Genomic DNA, 22058 nt, shown 5'->3' on the forward strand with positions numbered 1-22058 from the left:
TTAATTGTCTCTGGTGTAATCAAAAATAAATACGAGAAATTAAGACACGGCCGGCTTAAAAAGCAGGATTGGCTTACAACACGGAGGAGCAGAGGAACGAAGCTGAACTGAAATACCGCCCAGACTGGGAAACAGGCATACCAAACAGAATAAAAGAGGAAGTGAATGACAGCCGCTACTGCACATTTTAGTCTTCCTATTTTTTAATTTTTAATTCTTTTTTCATTTTTTTTTCAATTTTTTTATTCTAATTTTTTTATTTTCATTTTTTGCATCTTTTACTTCAGAAACAAAATTTTTTTCTTTTTCCTCGATTTTCACCTTTTTAATTATTACATTTTTATTTTCAATCAGCATTATTATTGCTATTATTTTACTTTTTTTTTTTTTTTAAATGTCATTAGATTTTCTCTTTCTTTTATTTTGGGATTAGTGTTCTACATTCTATTTGCATCTTTCCCTTACCCTATCTCAACGCTAACATTTTGCCATCACTCTCCTCCTAACCTTTCCCCTTAAAAAAATTATTTTTCTCTCTGGCCTTTGGTTGTTGTTTGCTTGAATGTTGATTAGATTGAATTTTTATGCTTTTTTTATGAGATTGTTTTGATTATACTTTTTGTTTGTTTGGTTGGTTCTATTGTTTGCTTTGTTTTTGTTTTTTTTATTACTTTTGTTTTCCCTTGCCTCACTTGATATTAGTTGGTGTTGCAGTTTGTATTAAGCTCCAGGCTCGTGTTGCTGGAATTTGCTGGGATTAGTGGTTGTTCTAGTGGAGTCTACTCCCCATATATATAGTTTGTTCCCCTTTTCTCTCTTAATATTGTTCTTGCCTCTCGTACTTATTTTTCTTTTCTTTTTTCTTTCTGCTCTTCTCCCAAGTTCAGATTCACACTCTTTTTTTTTTTTGTTCTTTCTTTTTACTCTCCCTCTTCCACTCCTATTCCCTAATTTGTCTTTCTCTGGTGGTTACCTTTATTGGAGGTTATTAATATCGTGAATACAATTCTGTTTAGTGCCTTGTGTGTTGTGCCTGGTTGTGTTGTATTTTGTACCTTTAAATCAACGCCGGAGAGAGAGAACTATATAACCAGACATCCAGAGAAGAGAGACCATGGGGAAACAAAGAATTAGCCCCTCCAGGAAAGAGAAGCAGGCATCACCAGAAAAGGAAGTAAACGAACTAGAGGCAAACAACCTATCAGAGAAAGAATTCAGAGAAATGGTCATAAGGTGGCTGAAAAGGATGGAAGACAAATTCGACAATATGAGTAAGAACCAAGAGGAAATGAAGAAGAACCAAGAAGAAATGAAAAATGACATCGCTGCTGTAAAGAACTCAATAGAAAGCATCAAGAGTAGACTAGAAGAAGCAGAGGACCGCATAAGTGAGCTAGAAGACAAGATGGAAAAAAATACCCAATTACAACAGCTTCTAGAAACAAAAATTAGAAAGCATGAGGAGAGCCTAAGGGAACTTCGGGACAACACAAAACAAAACAACATCAGGATAATAGGGGTACCAGAAGGAAAGGAAACGGAGCAAGGAATAGAAAACCTGTTAGAAGAAATAATAACAGAAAACTTCCCTGATATAGGGAAGAAAAAACCCACACAAATCCAAGAAGCTCACAGAGTTCCAAGCAAAATGAACCCCAAAAGACCGACGCCAAGGCACATTATATTTAAGTTGGCAAACACCAACGACAAAGTAAGAATCTTAAAAGCGGCCAGAGAGAGACAGACAGTTACATACAAAGGAACCCCCATCAGACTAACAACTGATTTCTCAACAGAAACTCATCAAGCCAGAAGGGAATGGAATGAAATATACAAAGTCATGCAAAGGAAGGGTCTCAATCCAAGAATACTGTACCCAGCAAGGCTATCAATCAAAATTGAAGGTGAAATCAGGAGCTTCACAGACAAAAAAGGGCTAAGGGAGTTTATCACCACCAAACCAGCAATGAAAGAAATGCTAAAGGGTCTGCTGTAAAAAAAAAAAAAAAAAAAAAAAAAAAAAAGAAAGAAAGAAATAGGAAGCAAAGAAGGAACACAGGGGTATAGAATAAAAATGGTGACAAATAAGTGCCTATCAATAATAACTTTAAATGTAAATGGATTGAATGCCCCAATCAAAAGACACAGGGTAACAGATTGGATAAGAAAACAAAACCCATATATCTGCTGTCTACAGGAAACCCACCTCAAAAAAAAAGGACGCATACAGACTGAGAGTAAAGGGATGGAAAAAGGTTTTCCAGGCGAATGGAAATGAAAAAAAAGCTGGGGTAGCAATACTTATATCTGACAAATTAGATATCAAAGTGAAGGACATAACAAGAGATAATGAAGGCCACTTCATAATACTAAAAAGAGAAATCCAACAAGAAGAAATAACTCTGGTAAACATATATGCACCCAACACAGGAGCACCAAAATACATTAAAAAACTCCTGGAAGATATCAAAGGAGAGATTGACAGCAATACAATTATAGTAGGAGACTTCAATACCCCACTATCACCATTGGACAAATCCTCTAAACAAAAAATCAGCAAAGAAACATCAATCCTAAATGACTCACTAGACCAGATGGAATTAATTGACATCTTCAGAACATTTCACCCCAAAGCCACAGAATATACATTCTTCTCAAGTGCACATGGGACATTTTCAAAGATAGACCATATGTTAGGACATAGGCAAAGTCTCTCCAAATTCAAGAAGATAGAAATCATATCAAGCTTCTTCTCAGATCACAGTGGCATAAAACTGGAAATCAACTACAATAAAAACAACCCAAAGAAATCAAACACATGGAGACTAAACAGCATGCTATTAAACCATGACTGGGTTACCAAAGACATCAAGGAAGAAATAAAAAACATCATGGCAACAAATGACAATGAAAACACAACAATCCAAAATCTATGGGACACAGCGAAAGCAGTCCTGAGAGGGAAGTTCATAGCTCTACAAGCCTACTGCAAAAAACAAGAAACAATGGTAATAAATTACCTAACCAAACAACTCAAAGAGTTAGAGAGAGCGCAACAAGAAAAGCCCAGTGTAAGCAGAAGGAAAGAAATAATAAAGATCAGAGCGGAGATAAACGACATAGAGACCAAAGAAACAATACAAAAGATCAACAAAACCAAGAGCTGGTTCTTTGAAAAGATAAACAAGATTGATGGACCTCTAGCCAGGCTCACCAAGAAGCAAAGAGAGAGGACCCAAATAAACAAAATCAGAAATGAAAGAGATGAAATAACAACAGACCCTGACGAAATACAAAGGATTGTTACAAAATACTACGAACAACTCTATTCCAACAAACTGGACAACCTGGAGGAAATGGACATATTCTTAGACAAATACAACCTTCCAAAACTCAATCAGGAAGAATCTAAACAGCTCAACAGCCCAGTAACTATGGAAGAAATTGAAGCAGTCATCAAAAAGCTTCCGGCAAACAAAAGCCCGGGGCCAGAGGGCTTCACAGGAGAGTTTTACCAAACTTTCAAGGAAGAACTAAAACCTATCCTCCTCAGACTATTCCAAAAAATTCAAGAGGAAGGAACACTTCCAGGCTCCTTCTATGAAGCTAGCATCACCCTAATACCAAAACCAGATAAAGACAACACAATGAAAGAGAATTACAGACCAATATCCCTCATGAACATAGATGCCAAAATTCTCAACAAAATCCTAGCAAATCGGCTCCAGCAATACATCAGAAAGATCATACATCATGACCAAGTAGGATTTATCCCAGGAATGCAAGGATGGTACAATATCCGCAAATCAATAAATGTGATACATCACATAAACAAATTGAGAGATAAAAACCACATAGTCATATCAATAGATGCAGAAAAAGCATTTGACAAAATCCAACACCCTTTCTTGATAAAAACTCTCAACAAGGTGGGAATAGAAGGATCATACCTCAACATAATAAAAGCTATATATGATAAACCCACAGCAAACATCATACTCAATGGGCAAAAACTAAAACCATTTCCCCTAAGAACAGGAACAAGACAGGGATGCCCACTCTCACCACTCCTGTTTGACATAGTACTGGAAGTATTAGCTACCGCAATTAGGCAAGAAGAAGAAATAAGAGGCATCCAAATTGGAAAAGAAGAAGTGAAGCTGTCCTTATTTGCAGATGACATGATATTGTACGTAAAAAAACCAAAAGATTCCATCAAAAAACTAATAGACTTAATAAATGAATTCGGCAATGTAGCGGGATACAAAATTAACGCCAAGAAATCTATGGCATTTCTATACACCAATAGTGAACTTAAAGAAAGAGAGACTAAAAAAGAAATCCCATTTACCATCGCACCAAAAAAATTAAGATACTTAGGAATAAACTTAACTAAGGAGGTAAAAGACCTATACGCGGAAAACTGCAGGACACTGAAAAAAGAGATAGAGGAAGACGTAAACAGATGGAAGAACATACCATGTTCATGGATCGGTAGAATCAACATCATTAAAATGTCCATACTACCCAAAGCAATCTACAGATTCAATGCACTCCCCATCAAAATACCAACAGCATATTTCACAGACCTAGAAAGAACTCTCCAAAAATTCATCTGGAATAAAAAAAGACCCCGAATAGCCGCAGCAATCCTTAGAAAGAAGAATAAAGTAGGAGGGATCTCCATACCAGATTTCAAGCTGTATTACAAAGCCACTGTTCTCAAAACTGCCTGGTACTGGCACAAGAACAGACATATAGATCAATGGAACAGAATAGAGAATCTAGATATCGACCCAAACCACTATGCTCAATTAATATTTGACAAAGGAGGCATGAACATACAATGGAATCAAGACAGTCTCTTCAATAAATGGTGTTGGGAAAATTGGACACACACATGCAAAAAAATGAAACTAGATCACCAACTTACACCATACACAAAAATAAACTCAAAATGGATACAGGACTTAAACATAAGACGGGAAACCATAAAAATACTAGAGGAATCCACAGGCAACAAAATCTCAGACATATGCCAAAAGAACTTTTTCACTGACACTGCCCCTAGGGCAATGGAAGCTAAAGAGAAAATTAACAAATGGGACTACATCAAAATAAAAAGCTTTTTTACAGCAAAAGAAACCATCAACAAAACAACAAGAAAGCCCACTGCATGGGAGAACATATTTGCAAATGCTAGCACTGATAAAGGTTTAATCTCCAACATCTACAGGCAGCTTATGCAACTTAATAAAAGGAAGATAAATGATCCAATAAAAAAATGGGCAACGGACCTAAACAGAATATTTTCAAAATGAAGACAGAAGGAAGGCCAAGAGAAACATGAAAACATGCTCAAAGTCACTTATTATCCGAGAGATGCAAATCAAAACAACAATGAGGTACCATCTCACACCTGTCAGAATGGCTATCATCAACAAATCAACAAACGACAAGTGTTGGCGAGGATGTGGAGAAAAAGGAACCCTCGTGCACTGCTGGTGGGAATGCAGACTGGTGCAGCCACTGTGGAGAACAGTATGGAGTTTCCTCAAAAAACTGAAAATGGAACTCCCATTTGACCCAGTAATCCCACTCCTGGGAATATATCCGAAGAAACTAGAAACACCAATCAGAAAGGATATATGCACCCCCATGTTCATAGCAGCACAATTTACAATAGCTAAGATTTGGAAACAGCCTAGGTGCCCGTCAGCAGATGACTGGATCAGAAAACTGTGGTACATCTACACAATGGAATACTATGCTGCCATAAAAAAGAAGGAATTCTCATCATTTGCAGCAATCTGCATGGAATTGGAGAATATTATACTAAGTGAAATAAGCCAGTCAATGAAAGAAAAATACCACATGATCTCACTCATTTATGGATAATAAAGAACATTATAAACTGATGAACAAACAGATAGTTACAGAGACATTAAAGCAACAAACAGACTTTCAAATTACAGGGAGAAAGTTAGGGAGAGGGGGGGTAGATAAGAAATCAAACGAAGGACTTGTATGCATGCATATAAGCATAAACAATGGACGAAAACTCTGGGGGGTGAGGGCATGTGTGGGTGTGGGGTGGGGGGGTAATGGTAAGATATGTACACATATAATACCTCAATAAAAAAAAATGAAAAAAAAATATCTGACTTTATCACAAATCACTCTTTGCTTCTGTTCCATATGGTTTCCCAAAACTCTAGTCAATTTTGAAAGTCCCTTCCTGGATGTCACATTCAACCAGTTGCTCTCAATTTCCATTCTCCTTGAACCTCCTCAGTAACTGACAGTAATGACTTGATAACTCCTTAAAGTGTGGTCTTCTTTGCTTTGTAGCACAGGGTAAGACTACACTTACCCTCTTCTTCCCCTTCACCCCCCCTCGTTGTAACACGCCTCCTCTGGCTCTCTGTCTTGTTCCCATTATCCACAAGAATGGGCTCTTGAACCTAATCTCTCTTTGACTACTTTCATTCAGTTTGGCATCTTGAAACCTATCACTTTATTTTTATGAGTGGGTTTCAAATGCGGATTTCTCCAGGAACCCAGATATTTCTCCTTGCTCTCCAAGCCCATATGTATGCCCACCTGGTGAAAATTTCATCCTGAACATTATATACAAACTCAGTGTATCCAGAACTAAACCAAAAATATGTTCTAACTAGAAATGCAAAAATTTAAAACAACGACAAAACAAGGATGAATATAAGGGGAAAAAGACTGAAATAAATGGCACATGCAAAGGTCTAATGTTAGGAAAAGAAAAGAGGCAAGGAAATGGAAAGAATCTGAGGTAGAATGTTGCAGGCTGGTAAATTGAAAGAATGGTGACATTTCTGGAGAGAGTTGGGGAGTTGAGAGAAAAATAATTTGAGGATGAAAGAAAAGATGAAGTGTTCTGCTTGAATTGCATTAGGTTTCTGTACTGTGTGATTTTTCAGCTCAATTTTATATGTATCAGAAGACCTGGGTCCTTCCCTATTTTTCTTATTGATCTTGGTCACACATGACCTCTTTGATTTCTACATTCTTCAGTCTCACAGGGATTTCTTGAAGAAAATAAATGTCACCAACTTCCAAAACAATATTTCCTTTAGTTCTTTCCTGGAGTGAAACTTGTTACTTTTGTAAACAAAACAGGAGAAATATATATGTATGTACTATATAGAATATATTAGAATCAGAATAGAATCAAAATTAAAAGTAATAAATATTAAATATACAACATATAAAATAACAACTAAAACTTCCAACTAGAATCTTATAGCAATCAAATTTTCTAAAACCACTCCTTACTTCCCAGAAATGACTTAAATGTTTGCTTTCTATTATTTTAATAGTGAGATGCACCAGTAAAATGCCATACTGTAAATGTTTCAGCTAGACAATGTAAGGCCAGAGGCAGAAAGCAGGGCTACAAATTCACATGGAGAAATCGTATATTTTCTTTTATTTTTAAATCTTTCCTGCCTCCTACTCTGTTTGGAGGTCTGAAAACAGCCACTTCCTAACAGCCTGTTTTACTTGTCACCCACCTTTGTGCCATTAGAAACCTGTTCATTGCTGTCTCGGTAACAAAGGGAAACACACCACTGTGCCACTAATAAAACGGTGTGAATTGCTTCCCCTCCAAAATATATATAATGGCTCTAATTGATTTTATTTTCTTCCAAAAAGAAACAGAGAGGCACAATCATGGTGAGGTCTGCCCCCATTAATGGAGATGCATTATTGCTTTAAGATGAAAATTGAAGTCTGGTAAATATCTATCTTGCAGCTTCCCAGCCTACAACATACACAGAATCTGGTGCGTGAGCTTCTCTTGTTTCTCTCCCCACTCAAGCTTACCCCCTCCTGGGACCCAATAAAGGACTTGGGAGCAGGTAAAAAGCTGCACATTATTCTGTAGCTTTATCCTGGCTGCACTTTGGAAAACAGATTTGCAAGCTCTGAACCAACAGGCAATATGTCACTCAGCCCATTTACTTGGAATTGCTGCTGCACTGTTACTGTTTGCTTCCCAATAACTCCATAGCCAGGATGGTAACAAATACGCAGAGACATTTTCTTCTCCGTACGTCAGAAAGCTGCACCTCCATGAATATCTCTTCCTTAGCTATTTCCTAATCTAATTTTTTCATGTCAGAGCTGGAATTTGTGTGACAGGGTATTCGGTGCATTTCCATAAAGCAAGGATCAGCCACATTCACGCTGATTCCAGGCAGCTTGGAGCTATCGCTTCACAGAGTGAGCCTGTGATCATTAGCTAGATCCTCAGATCTGGGAGTGGTCCTATTAATGAGAGCCCCAGACTATAAAAGAAAACTGAGGGACAACTATTAATGGTGAGAATTAGATACAGTCCTGTTTTGAGCTGTTGGAGGAGTTATGTGATAAAAGTTTCATCCGTTCAACAAATGTTTATTGTGCACCAACTCTGTTTATTGAGCACCTACAATAATGCCATGTGGGTAGAAAGCTGTAAACAAGTCCCTGCATTCCTGCTTTCCTGGAAATTACACACTGGGCAGGGAGTGAGATTAAAATTATGCAGTGAAATGAAGCATTAACACAGAGAGTCCAGGTAATGGTGCTACGAAGAAAATCAGAGAGGTATTGTGGGAGATAGTGATTCTGGGCAGTTGCCAGGGCTGCTTCGTAGGAGATGCCCAGGCAGAGCTTCTCTGAGGAGCTGACATTCAAGGTGATGTGGAGGTTTAAAATGTGGTCTCCAAATTCTTTTATACTTTTTACATCAAGAGATGGAGTCTAGCCCGAGCCAGTTTAGTTCAGTGGATAGAGTGTTGGCCTGCGGACTGAAGGGTCCCAGGTTTTATTCCAGTCAAGGGCACATGCCTTGGTTGCAGGCTCCTCCTCAGCCCCAGGCCCTGGTCAGGGCTCATACAGGAGGCAACCAATCGAAGTGTTTCTCTCACATCAATATTTCTCTCTGTCTTTCTCTCTCTCTTCCACTGTCTCTAAAAATCAATGGAAAAATATCCTCGGGTGAGGATTAAAAAAATAAAATAAAAAGAGATGGAGCCCTTGTCCCTTGAATCTGGGCTCTCTAACTGCTTGGCAAAAAGATGCTTGATAACAGAATAAAGCAGAAGTACACCATGCCAATTCCCGAGCCTGGGCCTTAAGAAACCGGCAGCTTCCACTTCCTGTGTCTGGGGAGGTTCTTGCTCTTAGACTTGGTCATCATGCTGTGAAAAAGCCCAAGCAGGACACCATGAACATTCTACCTTATAGAGATCAGCCCCACATTGTGGTTCCCTGCCACATGTCACTTCCAAAAGCGGAGTTCACTGATTTATATAGACTGTCATTGATTTACATGCCCTTTCCTAACCAAAAATGCCACTTATCAAGATAGTGTAGAAATGTAGTTACCGAGATGTAATTCTGCTGTCCAGCCTATTTGATACATATTTGACCGATTTATTGGTCAAAATAAATTTTTGACCATAAATATTTTGACCAAATATTTATGGTCCATCAAAAGGTGTTATTCTTTGCATAGAAAAAGGACACTATAACCCTGCCACCACCGGGATATAAACTTTGAGTGGCAGGCAAGTGACAGGTCAGCATAAGAAATACCTTGAGGTCAGACAAGCACTTGAGAGGCCTTCAGAGGTATGGCCCCTTGTCGGCAAATGTGTGCATTCCTACTAGACATCCATGCTCATCTTGGGCATGAGACAAAGGGAAGTCAAACCCAGCTGCCTCTCCTTTTTAGAATGTCATAAGTTGAATGCTTTGTCAGGATTTTAAATGGTGACTCCAGACTCTTTTTCATCTATTCTAGGATGAGCTGATTAAGTCATTTTGCTTCATGAGCAATGAAGGGTTTAGGGTTGATTTTTCTCCTGACAATAGTTAATTCTGGTGAAACAACATCATGAAGATATTGACAGAGAACAGCAATATTAATCCATCACACATTGTTTATTAGTGATGTGTTATGTAACAAATACAAGTCATAAATTTAATGAAATGCAATGTCATTAATCATTCACCATTTATAATGAAGGCCCAGAGAACTTCATTTGAACATTCTCACAATCTGCTTATTACAAGCTCCATTGTAGCTGCCTTTTCTATCCTGTGACAAATCCCCTTTCCTTCTTTAATTCCTAATTACTAATCCTCCTTTACAATTCTAAGGAAAATAACTGCTTTCTCTGTTGCCATGGCTTCCCAGCCTAAAGCAAGCTCTTTATGCTGAGAATAACAGGATTATTTTTTCCCCAGGCAGCAATGTGCCCAACCCCTAAAGGACAAATCCTAATTGGTCTAAGCCAATCAAAAAACCCTTTCTATTTCACCTGTGCTTTGACTAGACGTAAATAACGTAACAAGTGCTTGCCAATAAAATGGAAGGAGAATTATGCTGGGCATTTGGGTAAGACTTTCCATCCTGAATATATATAATACTAGGTCAAAAAAACCTTTTTGATATCTTCTTGCTTCTTGCTCAGGGCACTATCATGGGACAATGTAATGTTTGGAGCTGAGGCATCTTGTGAACATAAGGAGAGCCATCTCTCTGAAGATGACAAATGAGAAGGAAGGAAAGTGCCTGAGACTTTGATACTACACTGAGTTGCCCTAACAACCCTGAGATTGCCTGACAACAGGATTCTTATCACAGAAGCAGTAAACTCTTCATGGGTTTAATCCATATTTATTCAGATATTTGGACTAATGAGGTTGTATTCAGCAAGCTGGGTGAGAGAAAAAAACAACAACAACAAAAACAAAACAAAACAAAACAAAAACAAGGCAATTCCTATTACTTGTGAGAACCAGGCCAGGAGAATAACAGTGGCCAATGTACCATATGCCTAAACTCTTAAAAGTTACAAATTAAGTTACAAACTGCTAAATAAAATATGTTTTGCCCTCATGCCTTGGAAAATATTATGCCATCATATGACCTGAAAAGTAACATTGCAATTTTAAATGTTTGGAATCCTTTAGGAGCATCAGGCTAGAATATGGTAGTCATGCTGGAACACAGTAGTCATAATAGAACATGGTGGTCAAAGTCAGCCTGCCCCAGAACCATGGGTCAGGCTTCTTCCTTTCCCACCCACAGCTCTGTCCTACATGTAAGGTGTCTTGAGAGAACATCTTTAGACATTTTAGACTAAATTCAAATTTTACCCACATTCTCCCATATTCCAAACAGCCTCCTTGACTACCCTTGGGCCTCAGGGTATGTACACTTTGGAAATGTGGGCCTCAGGGAAAGGCACATGAGGATCTGAAAACAAATTTATATGGCCTTTTGGAAAGAAATTTTAGGGACCTGGGGGTCTGAAGAATGATCTAGATGTAGTCTCTGGAACATAGCAGGCATGGATCCCTCCAAAGCATGTGGCTTACAGCAGAGGCCCCTATTGGCTAGGTCTAAGGTGGTACTGAATAAGAGCCCATTAACAGATGATGTTAACACAAACATGACAGGTAGATGGGCTGAATGCAAGGTTCAATCACTATTTTGGTTTACAGGAGCACCTAAGATGATTCTTCTATTTTTTACTTTATTTATAAGATCGTGATGTTAGTGAATTTCAGCAAATAAAAAGTAGTTCCCAGCCAGCATGACTCAATGTTGACCTATTAACAGTTGGATTTCCGGTCAGGGCACATGCCTGCATTGTGGGCTTGATCCCCAGTGTGGGGCAATCCCCAGTGTGGGTCGTGAAGGAGGCAGTTGATCAATGATTCTCTCTCATCATCGATGTTTCTATCTCTCTCTCCCTCTCCCTTCCTCTCTGAAATCAATTAAAACATATTAAGAAAAGAAAGTAGTTGTTCTTAGATGTAAATACACAGAGATAGAATTATCATGAAGCTAGTAAAACTTAAGCTCCAAGGCCCTCACTTGCACAGGTTCTGAGAAAGAAGCCTTAGCAATTTGTTCCCACAATGCCAATGCCAACATCTGTAAACAAGAGGGTTGACATCACCACATACTGAAGGTAGAAGAATGTGGGTTCTTTTTCTTTTTGTAATATGTGTAAAAGTAAGATTTTTATATTCTTAACTTTAAAAGGGCCCCAAAAGTTTGGCAGTTCCTTAAAAAGTTAAATGTAGAATGCTATTGGATCCAGCAATTCCACTTCTAGGTACATACCCAAGAGAATATAAAACAGGAATTCAAACAGATATTTGTATATCAATGTCCATAGCAGCAGTATCCACAATATTCAAAAAGTAAAAATAACCCAAGTATCCATTAACAGATAGATGGATAAACATAATGTGGTCTATTTACATACATTGGAATATTATCCAGTCTTTATCTAAATATATAAAAGCCTAAGTGACCATTATGACCAAATCACTGAAATGACCGGTCGACCAGTTGTTATGAGGGCAAATGCTCAATGCAGGAGCTGCCCCCTGGTGGTCAGTGCACTCCCACAGACAACCTCCCACAGCCAGTGAACCTCCTGCGGCCCCTCCCTCTGGCTGGCTGACCCCCCCCATTGGCCCCTATGGGGGGGCGGCTGGCCAACCTCCCAGGGTTCCTCCCTCCAGCCCGCTGGCCCCCTAATAGGCCTCAATCACCAGCCAGGGCGAGGGACCCCCCCATGCACGAATTCATGCAGCAGGCCTTAGGAGATGGTAACCTTGGCCAGGTACCCTGCAGCAGGCCTCTAGTAAAGAATAAAATCCTGATACATACTGCAATACAAATGAACCTTGACAGCATTATGCTAAGTTAAATAAGCTAGACACAAAAAGATAAATATTCTATGATCAACTTATATGAGTTACATGGGATGCGAGACAGGAAGTAGATAAGAGATTTCAAGGGCTAGAAGAGGGGGGAATGAGGAGTTATCAGTTAATGGTTACAGAGTTTCCATTTGGGGTGGTGAACAAGTTCTGAAAATAGTATATTAGAGTTCTCCAGAGAAATAAAACCCATAGAATATATCTATGAAAGAGATCTATTATAGGAATTGGCTCATAGTTTTGAAGGTCAAGTTTCACAGTCTGCCATCTGCAAGCTGAAGAACCAGGAAAGCTGGTAGTATAATTCAGTCTGAATCAAAAGGCCTGAGAACCAGGGGATCACTGATGTGAGTTCCAGAGATTAGAGTTTCCAGAACCAAGAGTTCTGACGTCTGAAGGCGGGAGAAGATGAATGTTTCAGCTCAAAATAATAATAATAATAATAATAATAATAATAATAATAATAATAATTCCTTCTTCCTTTGCCTTTTTATGCTATTTTTATCCCCCAAAGGCCTAGGTAATGCATGCCCACATTGGTGAGGGTGGATCTCTTCACTCAGACTACTGAATCAAATGCTAATCCCTTCTAGAAACACCCTCACAGACACACCCAGAATTAAGGTTTTACCTGGGCATCCCTTAGCCAAGTTGACACATACAATGAACCATTGCAGAGAGTTGTGGTTACACAACATTTTTAATGTTTTCAATGCCAATGAGTTCTACATTTTAAAAAATGGATAGCCCTATCTGGTTTGGCTCAATTGATAGAGCATCAGCCTTCGGACTGAAGGGTCCCGGGTTCGATTCCGGTCAAAGGCACATGCCTGGGTTGCAGGCTCGATCCCCATTAGGGGTTGTACAGAAGGCAGCCAATCAATGATTCTCTCATCATTAATGTTTCAATCTCTCTCTCCCTCTCCCTTTCTCTCTCTGAAATCAATAAAAATATTTTTTAAAGATGGATAAATGGTAAAATTTATTTTATGTATATTTTACTACAATAAAAGGGTCCCCAAATTTATCAGCTTCAGCCCCCACAAGATTAGAGTTTTTCCCTGTTTGCCCTTCTTTCCAGTGCTGAGTCTCAGCCTTAGGAGATGGTGACCTTGGCCAGGTACCCTGGGAGGAGGCAGCCAGGATCCCTCAGCTCCATGCCTCTTAATTGCCTTTAAATATACCTGCTTTTCTTCTTCTTTTCTTCTTTTCTTTAATGGAAGCAAACAGTACTTTATTAAGTAACTTTTAATATCAGAAAAATAAAACTCTTATAATTCTCTTTATGCAAATAAATTATATCAGTACTTTGGCCATCTTAAGTTAAAGTCCCTTTATCATAAAATATATGGTTTTAAACTTTACTCAAACTGAATTTATAATCCCTATGACTTCCCTACATATACATAACAAAAAGTGTAGTGAAAGTAGCAAATACTAAACTGTATTGATAATTTATAATTCTTAATTTGTAGTTTTAGAAACAGTACATGCACTTAATGTATAAGTTGATTCCTTGGTTTATTAGTTACAGTGCACAATGCAACAAAATACAAAATACATGCTTGGTGAACATATGTTCATATCTACAAAATGGCGGCTAAAGAGTAGTTTCAATACTGACATTCAACTATCCAGAAGCAATTAATATTACATCAAAATATACCATAAGGCAATTTTTATGCTGAAAAAATCAAAATAAAAACCATTGTTTGTAATTTTTTTATATGAAATGTAACTCTTCAAGTGGAAACAAAAATAAAATTTGTCTATTTACTCTTCAATATACATAAAATATTTATTATTGTGATACTGAGGGAAAAAAGCTCTTTTTTTTAAACAGGAATTTTTATTGATTTTTAGAGAGAGAAGAAGGGAGAGAGAGAGAGAGAGAGAAACATCAATGTAAGAGTGAAACATCAATAGGCTGCCTCCTGCATGGCCCCTACCAGAGATCAAGCCCAAAACCCTAGCCTGGCATGTGCCCTCACCGGGAATTGAACCAGCAACCTTTTGGTGCACGGGATGATTCTGAACCAACTGAGCCACACGGGCCAGCGCCAAAAAAAAAAAAAAAGCTTCTTTGTGTTGGGAAGAAAACACTTCAAAAATAATTAGTAGAAATTCCACCAGTATAATGCTTTGTCTTTCAATGCCATCATGGATTTGGGGACATACTGAGGATAAAGCCATAGACATCCAAGGTTAAATGTAAAAATGTATCTTAAAGAAATCTTTCCTAGTGATTGGAAATAGTTTTGAAGTAAAGTAAACTGATCCGAGGTCATCACAGCTGCTTTGTGAATTATGCTAAGGGCAATATTATCCCTCTCTCTCCCTCTTCCCTAAATTACTAAAAAATAAAAATATCTTTATAATGTTCAAGGCAAATATGGATTAAACATAAAATGTTCACAATTTGATCTAGAATCTAAAAATTAATCAATAACTTAATCAGACTAATGAATGAAATGTTCACATCCTCAATTATTAGCCAATATAGGTGAAGCCCAAAGCCCTTTCTGAAATGGGAAAACCCGGGTGGCCATTTCCACATTCACTGAGGGAGGCAATGTGTAGAAATTCACAATAGAAGCAATTGTATTCCTGACCCACTGTTCATACCAGGTGGGCAAGATGAAGGTCAATGTAGCAGTTTTTTTTGTACCAATTATAACCAGTTATTGAGTAAACTGCCATCAGCCCTATTATTGCTAATAAGTAATTCATGATGCTTTGAAAAGTTATTTGCAACCCTGCAGAATTAGGCATGAGTTGTTGTAAAATAAAAAACAAAACCTGTTTTGTCAAAACTGCCATCAAAGATGGCAGCCCTGTAAGTGTCTGAACTATCTGCAATGCCAAGTGCCCTCTGTAAACTATGGTTAGGCTTTGGGACCCACTGTATTGAAATCTTAGACGTATGCACTTTTCCCATAGACTCACACAGCCTATGATGATCTTCACTCAACCCAGTTGAACTTCAGCTTTAGCAATTCTTATACAAGTTATGTCTTTGGGTCTACAGGATGTTAATAATTAAAACAAAACTAATAGACAAGAGACCACTTAGGTTTAGTGTGACCATAGTGTGACCATAACAGTCATAAGAATTAATTAGGAAGTTTACTAGTACTTGGGATACTATTATAACCATGCTTCCTTTACAAAGTTATACTAGTACTAGAGGCCCAGTGCACAAAATTCATGTATGGAGAGGGATCCCCTCAGCCCAGCCTGCATCCTCTCCAATCCTGGACCCCTCTCACAATCCGGGACCACTGGCTCCTAACTGCTCACCTGTCTGCCTGCCTGATTGCCCCTAACTGCCCCCTCCCACCAGCCTGATCACCGATAACCACCTCTGCCTGCTGGCCAGATTCCCCCTAACTGCTCCTCCTGCCAGCCTGCCCCCCTACTGGCCTAGTTGCCCCCAACTGCCTCCCTCTGCCAGCCTGGTCACCTCTAACTGCCCCCTTCTGCCAGCCTGGTCACCCCTAAATGCCCCCCCCCTGCCAGCTTGGTCACCCCTCACTGCCCCCCTTGCTGGCCTGGTCACCCCCAACTGCCCCCCCTGCCAGCCTGGTCTCACCCAACTGCACCCCCTGCTGGCCTGGCCGTCCCATGCAGTCTGCTGTTCAGTCATCCATCTGGTCATTTAGGTTGTGACATCCCCTGGCTTTTTATATTTTGGGATATATACTAGAGGCCTGATGCACAAAATTCATGCAAGGGGCTCAGCCCTCGCAGCTGCAGCGGCTACCTTGGCCCTCACAGCCCTGGCTTCATCAGGAAGGTTGTTTAGCTGTCCAGTCTAATTAGCATATTATACTTTCATTATTATTATATATATACTATATGTAGTATATTGTCTTTTATATATACAGTATATGTATATACTGTATATGTATGTGTTAAGAGTGAGTTTGGATTGCCTGAGTAACTTCCATCTGGCAAACTGGAAATGATGGTGTTCTCCTTTCTCAGATCTTATTGGCAGATTCCATGCAGAAGAGGTTGTGGCCACATGGCACTAGGGCAGTAATAACTTCATTCTCAAAGCAAATAACACAGTCCTGCTTTCGTCTTGATTCTGGAGGTGAGCTAGAGGTGGAACCTCCACCATTGGAAGAGGAGTAACTATTGGTACCATTAGAAAAAGCAGGGATTTATATTGGAACCAGGCCAACATAGTTGCTTGTACCAGGTGGGTCACTCCTAATCCTCCAAGCAAATGGGTGTTCAATGCTCTCAGGAAATGTAGGAGGTAGATTTCCTCTACTCTGAGTTTTCATGTCACCAGAAGGATGGCTCCCAAAGCCAGAGAGTGGGTTACCTGCTTCAAATGGAGTCCAAATAGTTTGCATGGATGTTGGTAAAGAGTTAAAGGTAGGAGAATCAGCTGCAAGATCTTCTGAGCCTACAGAGATGGCAGTGTATCTCCAAAACAAAAGTTTCCTGTGGTAAAGGGGCTTGTTGGATAAAGTCAGCCAGTCTATTGTTTCTAATAGAATCTGTGGAACCACTACCCAGAGAACTAGAACTATCATTTCGATAATTGGGTATCATTCTTGCAAGACTAGGAGGAGCTGGATTGGAGGCGAGCCACTCAGAGCTAAGAGTGCCACTTTCAAAGCTTCTATCAGTACCTTTGTAATGGAAATCATTTTCTTCATTGAGCTTAATGTAGTTTCCTATATGCATGACAGTATGCATTTCTGTTCTTCTCATGCTCTGTCACTATTTCTAGGCATTGGTTACTTCAGAGACAGGCTCCTATGTAACTAAGCAGAGATAAGGAGCCTGTCTATGAAGTAACCAATGCCTAGAAATATTGTAGTACTATGTATGAGGGGTTTGCTGCTGAATCACTTTAATAATTGTTCCTTTGGGTCCAACTACTAATCCTACCACACAATTTGGGACCCTCAGTTGAACAGTGGTTTGGCGGGCAGATTAGGACTTGATAACCCTCCCAGGGCAGGGCCACTTTTGTTTCCAGATGCAGGAATCATGGAGAAGTGCTCCGCAGTTGAGAGGATTTCTCTTGGCCAGGGCAGCATTTATTCATCCAGTAACAACTAAAATGGGCTCTTCACCACGAACAGATGTCTTGATATACACTGAGTGGCCAGATTATTATGATCTCTGAATGCATATAATCTGGCCACTTAGTATATATATATATAATATATATATATACATTAGAGGTCCAGTGCATGAATTTGTGCATGGGTGGGGTCCGGCCAGCCTGCTGATTGAACTCCTGGTTGAGGAGACAATTTGCATATTAGCCTTTTATTATATAGGACTAGAAGCCCGGTACACGAAATTCGTGCACGGCGGGGGGTTGTCCCTCAGCCCAGCCTGTACCCTCTCCAATCTGGGACCCCTGGAGGGATGTCCGACTGCCCGTTTAGGCCCGATCCCGGATCGGGCTTAAACAGGCAGTCAGGCATCCCTCTCACAATCCAGGACTGCTGGTTCCCAACTGTTTGCCAGCCTGCCTTCCTGATTGCCCCTAACCGCTTCTGCCTGCTAGCCTGATCATCCCCTAACCACTCCGCTGCCAGCCTGGTTGATGCTTAACTGCTCCCCTGCCAGCCCGTTTGCCCCCAACTTCCCTCCTCTGCTGGCCTGGTCACCCCTAACTGCCCTCTCCTGCAGGGTTGATCACCTCCAACTGCCCTCCCTTGCAAGCCTGGTCCCTCTCAACTGCCCTCCCTTGCAGGCCTGGTCCCTACCAACTGCCCTCCCTTGCAGGCCGGGTGCCTCCCAACTGCCCTCCCTGCTGGCCATCTTGTAGTGGCCATCTTGTGTCCACATGGGGGCAGGATCTTTGACCACATGGGGGCAGCTATATTGTGTGTTGCAGTGATGATCAATCTGTATATTACTCTTTTATTAGATAGGATAGAGGCCTGGTGCACGTGTGGGGGCCAGCTGGTTTGCCCTGAAGGGTGTCCCAAATCAGGGTGGGGATTCCCTTGGGGCATGGGGCAGCCTGAGCAAGGGGCCTGTGGTGGTTTGCAGGCCAGCCATGCCCCCTGGCAACCCAAGCAGAAGCCCTGGTATCTGGAATTTATTTTCCTTCTACAATTGAAACTTTGTAGCCTAGAGCGGAGCCAAGCCTGCTGCCCCCTCCGGGGCGGCAGCCATTTCTGTGGCAGTTAATTCACCTTCTATAATTGAAACTTTGTAGCCTTAAGCAGAGGCCTGAGCCTGGCCAGGGTGTGTGGAAAGCTTTGCTTCCCCTGTTGCGGCCGGCAACCCTGGCCTTCTCTCTCAAGCTCCATTCTGCCGCCATTTGTTTGAATTTGTTTACCTTCTACAATTGAAACTTTGTAGCTTGAGTGGAGGCTTAGGCCTGCAATGGCTATCGGAAAGCTTGGCTTGCTCTGTTACCTGGGAAACCTTGCTCTCTGTGGCTGTAGCCATCTTGGATGGGGTTAATTTGCATACTCGCCCAGATTGGCTGGTGGGCATGGCTTATGTAGTGAAGTGATGGTTAATTTGCATATTACCATTTTATTAGAGAGGATATACATTGAGTGGCCAGATTATTATGCGTTCAGAGATCATAATAATCTGGCCACTCAGTGTATGTGTTTGTCTTGGCTCTCAGTGCCTTCATTTTACAACCCTGGCAACTGACAGTCTCAGTGACATGCTCAGAACAGGTATAGGAAACCACTTGGTGGTGTTGACACTCTTCTCTTCAGCAGGTCACCTGCTCCCCATTCAGGCAGGCCACCACCCCACAGCTGCGGGGCTGTAGGCATGGGACAGCATCGCTGCCATCATGTCCTGGGTTTCGTCCCTCTGTAGAGTAACCATGTCTTTCTCATTAGTGTCCATCCAGGTGCTTCACTATCCTTTGCCATGTGCACTTGAATATTTTGGGAACCTAATTAAAAAGCAAATCCTGGCACAACACCTCTGATAATCTGTGGTTCTAACAAAGTCATTGGTGTTGGTGCTGCTAAAGTGGGTCCAGACTCAGAATCATTTGACATGGTCCCTCAAACAGTAGTCCAGAGACCAACACCCTGAGCATCACTTGGGAACTTGTTGGAAATGCAGTTCCTTGGACCCCCTTCAAACCTACGGAATCAGAATCTCAGTGGGAGGGGGATGCCCAGGGACCTAGTTCTTATACACATGAAAATACTGGTCTGGAACTTGTATAACATGTGTATTATCAAATTCAGTTTCATTTCCCCCTGTCTGTTATGAAAGATTGAGGGAAGAAAGACATGTAGGTGATAAATTATATTAGCATCAGTGAACACCAAGAACATTTAAGGGACCCCCATGATTCTCTGTGATCCTATCAGATGAGTGAGCTCATGCATGCCAACGGAAGGGAAGGAGGACAGGGACCAATCCTAGAACCCTCCAAACCCATGTAGCTTGTAGAGCATGCTGCTTGGTCCCAGATGATACAGACACAGATGGCAATCTGAGATGAAGACAGGGACCATGATCAGGAGAACAGGAACTCTCACTCATCACAGCAGGAAAATAATCGTCCTGAGGATATGCAGGACCTGCAGGAGGGCTCCTCTCTCTTTCCGTTAAATGACTTTTCTATGATTGCAAAAGTGACACTTTATATTTGTAGATTATTTAGCGAATATAAAGTCACAAAGAGAATAAACATTATTCACAATTCTACTTTCCAGATATGACCACTTCATCCATTTGATATTTTGGTAAATATTCTATATCCTATATAAACACACACACACATAAACACTGCTATATAGATTAGAAATATTTTGTAAATATAAATATACACATATATACATATTTACATATGTTACATTTAAAATGTAAATATGCATACAAACTTATGGTATATGGTATACATGCATCTATACAGACACTATATTTATATGATACTCATATTTGCCTAGAAACTAGTACATACATAAAATATGTTTAAAATATGAATTATATATGTATATGTTATACATATAACATTTATATAAATATATGCATATATTATATATAAATTATGTATTTTACATGCATATATATGCACAGATATCTATATATACTATAAATATAAAATATATAGAACATTGTAATATATATAGTTGTATAAAATATATACAACTTTGTAACCTACTTCTTTTACACTTAGCACTATATTGCACTTAACCAACCTAATTGGAACAGTTACAAAGTGCAAATTTAAAATTCCCCAGGTGTCCCCCACTGACCACTCCCCTCTTACCCGCCCTGCCCCCCAACTAGTGGTTATAAAGATTTGTAAATTATTCAGCAGAAAGTGAAGAGGTAAAACCAACCCTTCCTTCCCATTAGAACCAGTGAGGCAGATAATTGCATTGGGAGAGCCAGCTCTGGTCACAGGGTGCCGGGTCACCACCTGTCACATTGACGACCTTCACACCCCAGCCCACATGCCCAGGACCAAATCAAGAGACAGAGCCAAAGCAGCCAGCCTCTCTAATGCTCCCTGTATGTTTCAGTTCAGCCACCCCGACTCTCCAGGATTATGCTCAGCCTAAAATTTTGAAGTGAACTGAAATTAATTGTGTTTTGAGCTAACAGGGAGTCCACTCTGGAGTCCTTAAAAGGGTTAGAAGTCATGGTCATAAAACCACACACAGGTTGACTGTCGGTTTGTCTCTGATCTACCACAAAACCTACACTCCTCTTTCCTTTGTCTTTATTAAGTCTATCCAGGCAGAGTCTAAAAATTTTAAAATGAAGTGATGCAGGCTTTCATTAAGATCCTTTAAAAATAAATTATTTCACAGAGCTCATTTCCATGTTTATTCTATTGATTCAATTTAAAACAAATTGTAACACAGAGCTCATAATAAGTCAAAACAATCTGGGTATCATTTTCATTTTTGGAATAATAAGTCTTACTTTTTTCCCCCTCTACTGCTGCAATTATGATAAAATAGAAAATTAGACTTTAATTAATCAGCAAGTGCTTCTCTCTTTCAATCTCTGAAAATTTTGAGTCTGTAAAACTACAGTACAGAGAAGTAACAGGGCTCCACAAATGGCTGGAGAGGAATGATTCCCTCACCTGGTGATTTTCTAAAAAAGCAATTCAAAGCAAGTTTTTCAAGCTAGGGTGAAAACTTCATGCAAAGGCCAAGCGGGCCCCCATAGTCCCTCCTAAGAGCTCGGAGGGGCAGCTTAGCTGCTTTCGCTATTAGAGGAGCTTGAGCCAGCAGACTTGCTGCCCTGAGACACCTGCTTCTGTCACCAGGAGCCAACTTAGTATGTGGTAAGAATGC

General features: G+C 40.1%; 1 pseudogene across 1 annotated transcript; it reads right to left on the minus strand.

Annotated features, from left to right (window-relative positions):
- Window positions 1–16688: 16688 nt before the first annotated feature.
- Window positions 16689–19611, minus strand: LOC307107445 (RNA-binding E3 ubiquitin-protein ligase MEX3C-like; annotated as a pseudogene). Its single transcript has 3 exons — window positions 19381–19611; window positions 17618–17897; window positions 16689–17550 (listed from the first exon to the last, which is right to left on the minus strand). The product of its transcript is annotated as an RNA-binding E3 ubiquitin-protein ligase MEX3C-like (transcript).
- Window positions 19612–22058: the final 2447 nt, after the last annotated feature.

The sequence above is a fragment of the Cnephaeus nilssonii genome (genome assembly GCF_951640355.1).
Source record: "Cnephaeus nilssonii genome assembly, chromosome: 11".
In the NCBI taxonomy this organism is placed as follows: domain Eukaryota; kingdom Metazoa; phylum Chordata; class Mammalia; order Chiroptera; family Vespertilionidae; genus Cnephaeus; species Cnephaeus nilssonii.